This window comes from Aquarana catesbeiana, linkage group LG13, assembly GCF_042186555.1.
Source record: "Aquarana catesbeiana isolate 2022-GZ linkage group LG13, ASM4218655v1, whole genome shotgun sequence".
NCBI lineage: Eukaryota > Metazoa > Chordata > Amphibia > Anura > Ranidae > Aquarana > Aquarana catesbeiana.
In genome coordinates, this window is record NC_133336.1 from 179,486,667 (window position 1) to 179,500,367 (window position 13,701).

General features: G+C 42.3%; 1 long non-coding RNA gene across 1 annotated transcript; it reads left to right on the forward strand.

Annotated features, from left to right (window-relative positions):
* Nucleotides 1-3,293: 3,293 nt before the first annotated feature.
* Nucleotides 3,294-5,066, forward strand: LOC141117788 (uncharacterized). The gene is made up of 3 exons (XR_012237212.1): nt 3,294-3,393; nt 3,691-3,802; nt 3,916-5,066. It is a non-coding gene; the product is annotated as an uncharacterized lncRNA (long non-coding RNA).
* Nucleotides 5,067-13,701: the final 8,635 nt, after the last annotated feature.

The window sequence follows — 13,701 nt, forward strand, 5'->3', positions numbered from 1 at the left end:
CAAGGTTCTAGCACAGCGTGAACGTGAAGGACTCAGGATGAAGAAGGCACGAAGCAGTGGCTGTGTGTCATGTGAAGTGATGGCGATGCTACCTGCAATCCCGAATCCTGCTCATCACTATTGCTCCTTGGAAGCCCCTCCCCCCACCAGAGCACCAAAGTATAGGAATCAAAGTGAGTACAAAAAGTAATGATTGTGTAAAATCGCAGAATACAGGTATGCCATTAGTTATGAAGAAAAAAAAAAACTGCCCTTTAAGTATTGACTTTTTCATCTCGTTCAATCCTAACCACTTCAACCCCTGGAAAATTTGCCCCCTTAATGATAAATGACCATTCCATTTTTTGCGATACGGAACTGCGTCACTTTAACTGAAAATTGCGTGATCGTGCGACGCTGTACCCAAACAAAATTTACATCCTTTTTTTCCCACAAATAGAGCTTTCTTTTAGCGTTTTTTTTTTTAAATTTTTTGCGATCTAAACAAAAGGAAAAAAAAAACAATATTTTTTTACTTTTTGCTATAATAAATATCCCAATTTTTTAAAAAAATAAATTTCTTCATCAGTTTAGGCTGATATTTATTCTGCTACATATTTATGGTTAAAAATCGCAATAAATGTATATTGATTGGTTTGCGCAAAAGTTATAGTGTCTACATATTTTTTGCATTTTTTTTTTTAAATAGTAATGGCAGCGGTCAGCTATTTTTAGTGGGACTGCAACATTGCGGCGGACAGATCGGACACTTTTGACACTTTTTTGACCATTGACACTCAGGAATGATAAACGTGTCACTGTTTTAAATGGGGTTAGGACTGTATGATGCGTTAAATACAGTTCTGTAAGCAACACCTTATTTTCTGGCAGTGCCCCTCCCAAGACTAAACTCTGGATCCGCCCCTGGCCCAGCCACAACTGACACACCCTGTGTGCACGCCTATGGATCCACCTAAGAGTAATGCCGCGTACAGACGGTCAGACTTTTCGTCTACAAAAGTCCGACAGCCTGTCCGACAGACTTTCGACGGACTTTTGGCGGACTTTTGGCGTACTTTTGGCGGACTTGCGGCAGACTTTCTTACGAACGGACTTGCCTACATACGATCACACAAAAGTCCGACGGATTCGTACGTGATGACGTACACCGGAGTAAAATAAGGAAGTTGATAACCAGTAGCCAATAGCTGCCCTAGGGTGGGTTTTTGCACGTCGGACTAGCACACAGACGAGCGGATTTCTGGGTCCGGCGTAGTACGACGTAAAGATTTGAAGCATGTTTCAAATCTAAAGTCCGTCAGATTTGCGGCTGGAAAAGTCTGCTGAAAGTCCGCTGAAAGTCCAGGGAAGCCCGCACACAATCGGATTGTCAGCCAGCTTTAGTCCGTCGGCGTCCGTCAGACTTTTGTAGACGAAAAGTCCGACCGTGTGTACGCGGCATTAGGCTGCATGCTCATATGTGCGACTAGTACAGGAGCAGAATTGCATGTAAACACTCATATTTTAAGTGTTTTTTTAGGCCCTCCCACTATAATCAATGGAGCCAAAATCATGCAATTCTACCCCAAAGAAACCCATGTACTTTTACAAGCTTTAGGTAGCTTTAGGTTCAAGCAACACAAGTATGAACGGACCATTGAGAATACTAGAATTGTTCATTTTGATTATTGTTATGCTGCATATTGTGTGACAAAACACTCAGGTTTGAATGGGAGCTTACTAAAGTTAAGTAAAAGGCTACTTTGTATTCTTTTAAACTATGTATAAGTGAGTTATTATTCACTAGTACTATACCGGGAGACTTAAACTGGTTGCAAGACAAAGGCATAATGAGCTAGTGTGCATGGCACACTAGCTCATTATGAAATACTCACCTTAGATCGAAGCCCCCGCTGCTTAGGTGAGTTTTTCCATCTGTGCACCTATAATATCCCTCATCCATGTTATCATTCCCTAATTTTGCCTTTGTGTTATACACCAACGCTTTCTGGTCATTATCCTTCTGTTCTTTTTCCAGCAGTCTTAAACCTGGGATGGTTTTCATGAGTGAACCTGCCATCCTGCAACATTATATGGATATCGTTACAAGCCTTTACCGACTCCCGGACTGGGTGTCATTGTGATTTGGTGAGTGGGGACACATGTGGGGGTGTCTTGGTACACCTGAAAATTGTTCCTGCAACATTTTCTCTGCACTTTCTGTACACCAGATGTGAAGCATTCCCTGCATTTTTACACACCATTTGTGAAGCACCTTCATAGTTTTGTATGTACTTTATGTTTTTTTGTTATCACTCACTATGGGTTTTTGTTTGTGAGCGCTGTGTTTATATATATTTTACCAAGTGGATTCACAACCTGGATGCAACAAAGTTTCCAGGGTTAAACGAATATATAAGCTTTAAGTCTTTTCTATAATTTATAGCCACGATAATATGCTTTGCTATAAAAATATGCATATATTATTTTAAGTTTTCTTATTTCCACGGTCAGTCTTAGTCCATAATCCATCCGGACTTTAATATACCTTCCCCTTTTTAATTCCTCCCCCTGATTTCAGTGCCATGGATCCATAATCTTGGTTTTTTAATTTAATTATAATTTAACATTTAACCCTTTCAATCAACAATAAAACTCTTCTCTGTTTTTTCTAGGCATTATTACAATATATGACTATGTTTGGAGATTTAAAGACATGTCATTTGAATTTTTGCTGCAGTTTTTTCATGTGTTTTGCTTTGTGGATTTGAATGTGTGCCATGGTTTTTGGTTGCAGGACCGGGTTGAGGACCTGACCCCCACGCTCCCTTTATGGTGTGTAGGTTGCGGGAGATTTATTTTGGCCTCTACCGTGCTCCACTATTGGTCTCCCCTTCTCTGAGGTCCTTATCATGCCCTACTGCTGTGCCCACTGTTTCCTAGGTGATTGTGGGACGTTCTGGTCCCCTCATCATGATCACAGCTTTATGCGCTGCTGTTGGCTGTATGGACACCCAAGGGTGGCACTATGTCTTAAGTGCCAGCCCGCTCATAGCTCTCATTTCTGCAGCGATCATCTAATCCATCTGGATCGCCTGTCTCACACCACCAGCCCTCCTTGGCCGTGCATAGTTGTCACATCGACCCATCCTCGATGAGCAGCTCCTGCCACTGAGTTTATCCGCGTCACGCTGACGATCCAGTCACGTGACATGGAAGTTATCCCACACGGCCGTATGGGCATTGTAGGCCTATGGTGCCGAGGTGGGCGCAGGCGTGAGAGCCATCTCTATCCGCTCACAGATCGGTGACGTCAGACGCCAATCTGGTGTGGAGGGCATAATAAGCCAGCCTGTCCAGCCTCCATCTCGCTGGACTTCAGGGGCGCCTGTGATTGTTGCTGCCAACTTAATGGTAGGTTTTTACTCACCCCTGGTTATAATCTCTTTTTGGCTGCCCAGGTATTTCTTATACTTCACTATCCATCTCTGTCTTTTAGATGTTTCACCTTTGTAAAATTAGGCTTCAATACCACCATTCTAATCGGTTAACCAACACACCCTGAATGGGGAGTATGGTGCTTAGACTGCTTAGGTGAGTTTTTCCATCTGTGCACCTATAATATCCCTCATCCATGTTATCATTCCCTAATTTTGCCTTGGTGTTATACACCAACGCTTTCTGGTCATTATCCATGTGTTCTTTTTCCAGCAGTCTTAAACCTGGGATGGTTTTCATTTAATTGATCCTTCTATCAAACATCTATGGTTATACACCAACTCTGGCGCCCCTGCTTTGATATTGATTTTAATAATACACAATTGTAAGTAACCGAGGCTATGTTAGCCCTCCCTTTTGTTTGGGATGCTATTTATCCCAACAATGTTTTTTTTTATATACTATATTGACATAAAACTTTTCTTTCCTGATCGCTAGGTCTTTGTTAGCCCTCTGCAGCCACGTATAGTTGCGGTGCAAAACTGTTGATCTCCTTGGGGTGGCCTCCTTGCCTCAATTGTCATCGGGAACTAAGGGGAAGGTATTTGGGGGATGTGTCGGATATACCAGTCATGGGAGGCCACTCATAACCATGTCACGCATTCAATATTAAAATAAATATGAATTATGGTTTTGCATTTGTTAATTATTATTAGAATATATACTTTATGTTTTTTCTTTGTCTTCCTACCTAGAATCCACATTTCTGCACAGGTTTAGATCGTTTTCCCTGAGGAAGCCAATGCCTTGGCGAAACATGTAGGAATTGATTACCTGTAACTCACACTGGCCTTATAACATCTTGGAGTGTTCTTATTATATCTTTTTCTGTGTTGCTTTTGTCCATGCACTCATGTATGTATATGAAATCTATGTCCGTGTTTTTTATTAATGTATGAAGTAAAAGAACTTTTTATGTATTTTTTGTAAGGATTACATTTTTTGGCACCGCTATAATCCCCTCTCTCTATCACTACCTAAAATTCTTAACAAAAATTGGGATGAGGTGCCTTACACATTGAGGATTCCCAGCCATATTCCATCTATTCAACGGAGCCTGGCGTAAAGCTAGGCTCAGTACAGATGTAGACTCCTTAGAGCAGCAACTCAGATGTGAGGCAAGTTCGAAAGGTAGGGAGGGTATAAAAAAACAAGATATTTGGCACAGCACAGCTCTCACTGCTACCCAGCTGGCGCGCTTCCCCCCAACTGCCTGGCTCCTTCCCAGGCTTTGACTTTTCTATGGTCCCTCCTGCTTCTAGGTGCTTATGGGCCTTGTAGTTGCATCCCCAGGATGGCTGTAGATAGGATCCTTGTTTAACCACCTCAATACGCCCCCTTCCTGCCCAGGCCATTTTCAGATTTCAGCACTGTCACACTTTGAATGACAATTTTGCGGTCGTGCTACACTGTAACCATGTGAAATTTTTATCATTTTCTTCACACAAATAGAGATTTCTTTTGGTGGTATTTAATCACGCCTGGGTTTTTTATTTTTTCCTAAAAAAATAAATAAATAAATAAACCAAAAATTTTGAGAAAAAAAAACGTTTTTCTTAGTTTCTGTCAGTATATTTTGTAAATAAGTAATTTTTCTCCTTTACTGATGGGCGCTGATGAGGTGGCACTGATGGGCACTGATGAGGTGGCACTTATGGGCATCTGATGAGGCGGCACTTATGGGCACTGATTAGGTGGCACTTATGAGGAGGCACGAATATGCCGCACTTATGGCCACTGATAGGTGGCACTGATATGTGGCACTGATGAGTACTGCTAGGCGGCACTGATGGGTGGCACTGGTGGGCACTGGGCACAGATAGGCGGAACTGGTATCTGGCATCTGGTGTGGGTGGTTCCTTCTGCACGTTCTGCGGGCAGTAGACACTCCTGGGGCGGATGTGCTCCTCCACGCACACCATGCCAGCGTGACGCTGGTGGGAGGACCCCCGGGCGGATGGGCTGCCTATTTAGATCCCCGCTTGGTTTGGTTGTCTCTGCTGCTCGTGGCTGTCGTTTGTGGGTTGCTGCAGGTTCATACACCTTGACAGAGGATAGATATAGGTATGTTTTACATCACGGGGAGTTTTATTTATTCCATCTCCACAATATCCCTCTCTCCCAGTTTTTCTGGGAGGATACATATAATCCAAGTGTTTTGTTCATATTATTTTATATTTTTTCACCTTTCCCTGTACTCAGCCTCATGGTTCCATTCTTTGCTTATATCCATCCACACATATCCTTTTTTTAACCACCACCGGCTCCCACTTGCTGCTATCCATTAGTTTGTCACTAATACATAGATGGTTATTTTACTATATACTCATATTAGCTACTTTTCTTATATATAGACAGTTTGGAGTCTGCTTTGAATATCATCAGCTGCGGCAACGGGGGGTTTCCCTGTTCTGGTGGGGATTTCTGGTCGTGCTCTGTCCTGGGGGGGTTCCTCCTACCTCAGCTCCCGGTGGAGGCATCTGGGATGTTCCCTGGCCTCCTGGCAACCTCCAGTTCACGTGATGAGTTTGTAAAGTGAGTAGAGAGTTTTGATGGATTCCCGTTCATGCCCCTCTTTTCCTCTACATCTTCTTTCACTATAGGGGTTAATATATGTTCAATGCTATATACTCTTTTCACAGAATTATCATATGCATCAGCTCCTGATGAGGTGGTATTATTCCCTGAAACGCGTAGAGCTTACAAAGATGCACATCCTAATGACGTTATCTGTGAGGACATTCATTCCTTTTAAAGTTTTATATGAATTTGTACATGGAGCAACAATGGGAATGTTATTCTATATTTGTCTACCATTTTTTGTTTCATGATTTTATGCTTTTGTGTTTTGTAATCATTACCTGACTGTAATATCAATCTGTGGTTATATGATGTCATGTTTTGGTTGATCAATAAATGATCGTTTCTACATTTGGTTCCTTTTTGTGCCTCACTCAAAGCCCCAAACTGCCCCCTCCTCTACAATGAAATTAGGGATGGAGGCACCTCTAGCCACGAGGTGCTTCATTTAAAGTCCCAACCTTCCTGTTTGTTACATGGTGGGCACAGATAGGCAGCACTGGTGGGCACAGATAGGCAGCACTGGTGTGCACAAATAGGCGGCACGGATAGGCGGAACTGATGGGCATGAATGGGTGGCATTGATGGGTAGCAGTGATGAGCATTGATCGGCAGCAGTGATGGGCATTGATGGGCAGCACTGATAGCCAGCACTGACTGGCATCACTAATGGCCACTGATTGCTGGCACTTATGGGCACTAATTGCTGGCACTTGTGGGCACAGATTGGTGGCAATTGTGGGCACTGATTGATGGCACTGATGGGCACTTAATTGTTATCAGGGCACTGATGATCAGTGCCCTGATTACATACCTAGCTGTCCCCTATGAGGAGATGCCAGTGATCGGCTCTCCTCTCCTCACACTCTGTCAGTGTAAGGCGAGGAGCGCCAATTACCGGCATCTCCGTGTTTACATGTGACCAGCTATGATTGGATAGAGCCAATCACATGGTAAAGAGCCACAGCCACAGCTCTTTACACAGATTGGGGTCGTGCCGCATCCTAGCAACACGGTGTGGCCGCGATCAACACGCTGTGCACCCCGGGGGGCGTGCAAGAGTGTTCATTCTGGGAAGCCGTCATATGACATCCACCCGGAACGAGAGCCGCACCGCCCAGCCATCATTTGATGGTGGGCGGGTGGCAATTGGTTAAAACTATATCCCTTAGGCTGCCCCTGGCAATTGTGTTTCAGTCACAGTTAAGCAAAACTAGCTGGCACCACCATCTTGGACAAATAAAGTTCTGAAACTCAGTAACATTGCCCAGTGTTACATTATCATTGCATTATATTGCTTAATTATATACAGTATCTCACAAAAGTGAGTACACCCCTCACATTTTTGTAAATATTTTATTATATCTTTTTATGTGACAACACTGAAGAAATGACACTTTGCTACAATGTAAAGTAGTGAGTGTACAGCTTGTATAACAGTGTAAATTGGCTGTCCCCTCAAAATAACTCAACACACAGCCATTAATGTCTAAACCGCTGGCAACAAAACTGAGTAGACCCCTAAGTGAAAATGTCCAAATTGGACCCAAAGTGTCAATATTTTATGTAGCCACCATTATTTTCCAGCACTGCCTTAACCCTCTTGGGCATGGAGTTCACCACAGCTTCACAGGTTGCCACTGGAGTCCTCTTCCTCTGGTGGATGTTAGAGACCTTGCGCATCTCCACCTTCCGTTTGAGGATACCCCACAGATACTCAATAGGGTTTAGTTCTGGAGACATGCTTGGCCAGTATATCACCTTTACCCTCAGCTTCTTTAGCAAGGCAGTGGTCATCTTGGAGGTGTGTTTGGGGTCGTTATCATGTTGGAATACTGCCCTGCGGCCCAGTCTCTGAATGGAGAGGATCATGCTCTACTTCAGTATGTCACAGTACATGTTGGCATTCATGGTTCCCTCAATGAACTGTAGCTCCCCAGTGTCAGCAGCACCGGGGAGCATGACACTCCCACCCCCATGCTTGACTGTAGGCAAGACACACTTGTCTTTGTACTGCTCAAAGGCTTGACACCATCTGAACCAAATAAGTTTATTTTGGTCTCATCAGACCACAGGACATGGTTTCAGTAATCCATGTCCTTAGTCTGCTTGTCTTCAGCAAACTGGTTGCGGGCTTTCTTGTGCATCATCTTTAGAAGAGGCTTCCTTCGGGGAAGAAAGCCATGCAGACCAATTTGATGCAGTGTGTGGCGTATGGTCTGAGCACTGACAGGCTGACCCACCAACCCTTCAACCTCTGCAGCAATGCTGGTAGCACTCATTTGTCTATTTCCCAAAGACAACCTCTGGATATGACGCTGAGCACGTGCACTCAACTTCTTTGGTCGGCCATGGCAAGGCCTGTTCTGAGTGGAACCTGTCCTATTAAACCGCTGTATGGTCTTGGCCACTGTGCTGCAGCTCAGTTTTAGGGTCTTGGAAAACTTCTTATAACCTAGGCCATCTTTATGTAGAGCAACAATTATTTTTTTCATATCCTCAGAGAGTTCTTTGCCATGAGGTGCCATGTTAAACTTCCAGTGACCAGTATGAGAGAGTGAGAGCGATAACACCAAATTTAACACACCTGCTCCCCATTCACACCTGAGACCTTGTAACACTAATGAGTCACATGACACCGGGGAGGGAAAATGGCTAATTGGGCCCAATTCAGACATTTTCACTTAGGGGTGTACTCACTTTTGTTGCCAGTGGTTTAGACATTATTGGCTGTGTGTTGAGTTATTTTGAGGGGACAGCCAATTTACACTGTTATACAAGCTGTACACTCACTACTTTACATTGTAGCAAAGTGTAATTTCTTCAGTGTTGTCACATGAAAAGATAAAATAAAATATTTACAAAAATGTGAGGGGTGTACTCACTTTTGTAAGATACTGTATAAACCACCATGACATTACATAGGGGCTATGCAATGTCACAGTAACATTTAAAGGGAAGTGTAAGACTTGAAAAATGCTATTGAAAAACCACATCCAGATTCTCTATGACTGCGTGTCTACTTATCTTCACCACAAACTTAAGCAGCTTTAAGCAGTACTGATCTTCAGTTTTACAAAACGAATGACACTTGAAACACTCTGAATAAATGTATCCAATGACTAAAACAAAAATGTAATATACTGCAGATTACCAATCCTTACATGTTGTGGCTGCATCCTTTTCTTTTCTTTTTTTTTCAGGCTATGGGGGCCTTCGACCATCCTTTTATTCTTTTTTTATTATTAATATTTTATTTTTCATTATAGAGGAATTTAACAGGAGGAGCTGAAACATGTAACTGTGGGCTGGAAAGAACCCTAAATTCCATGTTCCTACCATTTCCTCTCACGTTTACCTCCTTAGCTCTTTCTAGCATACGCTTTCACTCTGTACCCCTCCCACCCATAAACCTCAATCATTTCTCTATAGAGTGCTCAAATCAATAATAATCTCAATAAATTGAACAATAAAAAATAAGTTAATCACACTGAAAAGTGCAATAATTTTATAATTGTATGTATGTCTGGTGCCTTCCTAAGGAGTTTATAAACAACATAATTAATGTGCAATGTGTGGGAAGTTGACTTGTAACCAAATTAAGCGTTAACGGAGCCCAGGGTATAAAACAGACAGAGTGCACCATCATGACACTGCTTCTGATGATGTCAGAGTGACGAAACGTGTTGGGCAGGGCTTGCTGGTGTCATTTCCGTCTGTCTAGTTCCAGACTGTGGAACGCAAATCGTTTGTATAGATTACATGTGCATGTAGCTCATGTGATGCAAGCCTTTTTATAATGTGAGTAGTATACTGTATGATTTTAACACTTTTTAATAAATGAAGTCACACTATGGGGTGTTGTATGGCTTCTATTTCCCTATCTATGCATGCATATGATGTAGTGATGAGGAGGTAAAGGTTTCCCATTTACACATTTACATTTACACAAGGACAGAACAGGTTTGATTCTGTTAAAGCAGGCACTGGAAACTTACCGTACTTGGTTGCAGGACACAGCATTGCAAACTATGAATTAATAAATTGTTGAAGCACTGAAGCACTTTTTAAGCACATGAATTTTGTGATTGGATATGTAAGTACTCATTTGTAGCAGGTAGCACTTTAACCACTTAAGGACCGGACCATTATGCTGCTTAAGGACCAGAGGACTTTTTCCAATTTGGCACTGTGTCGCTTTAACTGCTAATTGCGCAGTCATGCAATGCTGTACCCAAACGAAATTTGTGTCCTTTTCTTCCCACAAATAGAGCTTTCTTTTGATGGTATTTGATCACCTCTGCCGTTTTTATTTTTTGCGCTATAAACGGAAAAAGACCGAAAAATTTGAAAAAAAATGATATTTTCTACTGTTTGTTATAAAAAAAATCCAATAAACTCAATTTTAGTCATACATTTAGGCCAAAATGTATTCGGCCACATGTCTTTGGTAAAAAAAATGTCAATAAGCTTGGTTTGCGCAAAAGTTATAGCGTCTACAAACTAGGGTACATTTTCTGGAATTTACAGCATTTAGTTTATGACTGCCTATGTCATTTCTTGAGGTGCTAAAATGGCAGGGCAGTACAAACCCCCCCAAATGACCCCATTTTGGAAAGTAGACACCCCAAGGAAATTGCTGAGAGGCATATTGAACCCATTGAATATTTTTTTTTTTTGTCCCAAGTGATTGAATAATGACAAAAAAAAAATAATATTTACAAAACGTTGTCACTAAATGATATATTGCTCACACAGGCCATGGGCATATGTGGAATTGCACCCCAAAATACATTTAGCTGCTTCTCCTGAGTACGGGGATACCACGTGTGTGGGACTTTTTGGGAGCCTAGCCGCGTACGGGGCCCCGAAAACCAATCACCGCCTTCAGGATTTCTAAGGGTATACATTTTTTATTTCACTCTTCACAGTTTCGGAGGCCATGGAATGCCCAGGTGGCACAAACCCCCCCCCCCCCAAATGACCCCATTTTGGAAAGTAGACACCCCAAGCTATTTGCTGAGAGGCATGGTGAGTATTTTGCAGCTCTCATTTGTTTTTGAAAATGAAGAAAGACAAGAAAAAACATTTTTTTTTTCTTTTTTCAATTTTCAAACCTTTGTGACAAAAAGTGAGGTCTGCAAAATACTCACTATACCTCTCAGCAAATAGCATTGGGTGTCTACTTTCCAAAATGGGGTCATTTGGGGGGGGGTTTGTGCCACCTGGGCATTCCATGGCCTCCGAAACTGTGATAGGCAGTGAAGAGTGAAATAAAAAATTTACGCCCTTAGAAAGCCTGAAGGCGGTGCTTGGATTTCGGGGTCCCGTACGCGGCTAGGCTCCCAAAAAGTCTCACACATGTGGTATCCCCATACTCAGGAGAAGCAACAGAATGTATTTTGGGGTGTAATTTCACATATTCCCATGGCATGTTTGAGCAATATATCATTTAGTGACAACTTTGTGCAAAAAAAAAAAAAAAAATTTGTCTCTTTCCCGCAACTTGTGTCACAATATAAAATATTCCATGGACTCAACATGACTCTCAGCAAATAGCTTGGGGTGTCTACTTTCCAAAATGGGGTCATTTGGGGGGGTTTTGAACTGTCCTGGCATTTTATGCACAACATTTAGAAGCTTATGTCACACATCACCCACTCTTCTAACCACTTGAAGACAAAGCCCTTTCTGACACTTTTTATTTACATGAAAAAATTATTTTTTTTTGCAAGAAAATTACTTTGAACCCCCAAACATTATATATTTTTAAAGCAAATGCCCTACAGATTAAAATGGTGGGTGTTTCAGTTTTTTTTTCACACAGCATTTGCGCAGCGATTTTTCAAGTGCATTTTTTGGGGATTTTAATGCACTAAAACACAATATAGTGCCCAAATGTTTGATGAAATAAAAAAGATGATCTTAGGCAGAGTACATGGATACCAAACATGACATGCTTTAAAATTGCGCACAAACGTGCAGTGGCGACAAACTAAATACATTTTTAAAAGCCTTTAAAAGCCTTTACAGGTTACCACTTTAGATTTACAGAGGAGGTCTACTGCTAAAATTACTGCCCTCGATCTGACGTTCGCGGTGACACCTCACATGCATGGTGCCATTGCTGTTTACATTTGATGCCAGACCGACGCTTGCGTTTGCCTTTGCGCGAGAGCAGGGGGGGACAGGGGTGCTTTTTTTTTTTTTTTTTATTATTTTTTTGCTTTTCTATCTTATTTTTAAACTGTTCCTTTCATTTTTTTTTTAATCATTTTTATTGTTATCTCAGGGAATGTAAATATCCCCTATGATAGCAATAGGTAGTGACAGGTACTCTTTTTTGAAAAAATTGGGGTCTATTAGACCCTAGATCTCTCCTCTGCCCTCAAAGCATCTGACCACACCAAGATCAGTATGATAAAATGCTTTCCCAATTTCCCAATGGTGCTGTTTATATCCGGCGAAATCTAAGTCATGAAATGCTCGTAGCTTCCGGTTTCTTAGGCCATAGAGATGTTTGGAGCCACTCGGGTCTCTGATCAGCTCTATGGTCAGCTGGTTGAATCTCCGGCTGCATTCTCAGGTTCCCTGTTGAGACAGGAGAGCCAGAGAAAAACACGGAAGACGTGGGGGGGGGGGCATTCCCTCCCACTGCTTGTAAAAGCAGTCTAGAGGCTAGTTAGCTGCTAGGATTGCTTTTACATGAAAGCCGACCGCTGGCTGAAAAGAATGATACCAAGATGATACCTAAACCTGCAGGCATCATTCTGGTATAACCACTCAAAGTCGTGAATGGCGTACCTGAAGACAAAAAAATGGTTAACAATAAAACACAGTAAACGGTAAAGTATAAAAAATTGCATACCTGAAAAGCAAACACGATAAAACATAATAACAATAAAACATTGCAGAATAGAATACAGTATTTTTTTATTTTATATATATATTTTTTTTTTTACACTTTTTTTTGTAACTAACTTTTATAACTGTAACCGGTTCCAGTTTCAAGTCTCTCAAAATGCAATGGCATCTTGGGAGACCCTTTGAAAGTGTGCCTAGTCTGTGGAATGCTGTACGCTACGCTAATACTCAACTAGTGAATGGTAGCGTTCAAAACATTCACCAATGCAAAGACCAGGATTGTCAGGACAGGAGGGACAATAATAGCGGGTGTCACGCCTATATCCGTGCTTGCTGCAGACACGACATCTTTTTTGGGGGTTCGTTGGGTAGGGGTACTCGGGAGGACATAAAGAAAATGCCTCTCATGCAGCCGACTGCATTTGGTTGAGATGTGAATGGGGGAAGTACGGGTGCTGCAGAAGTGGTGGGTTCCCAATTAGGATTGGCGAATGCAGCAGGAAGGGCACTATGGGCACGACGGGCCTGTGTTTGACTTCTTCTTGGTGGCAGCGGGACACTACTTGTGCTTGCCACCTCACCAGCTTAAACTGCACTTATGGGACTCGCCACGTCACCAAGTGTTACTGCAGTGCTGGTTTGACGACAACCGGGGTGTACTAGGCCACTGGTGCTTGCCAGTTCACCAAAACGCTACCAAAAAAACTGTTAGCGATCGCAGGGATCAGGCCTGACTCTGCGAACGCTGCAGTTATGTGTTTTGTAAGTGACAGTGATCGA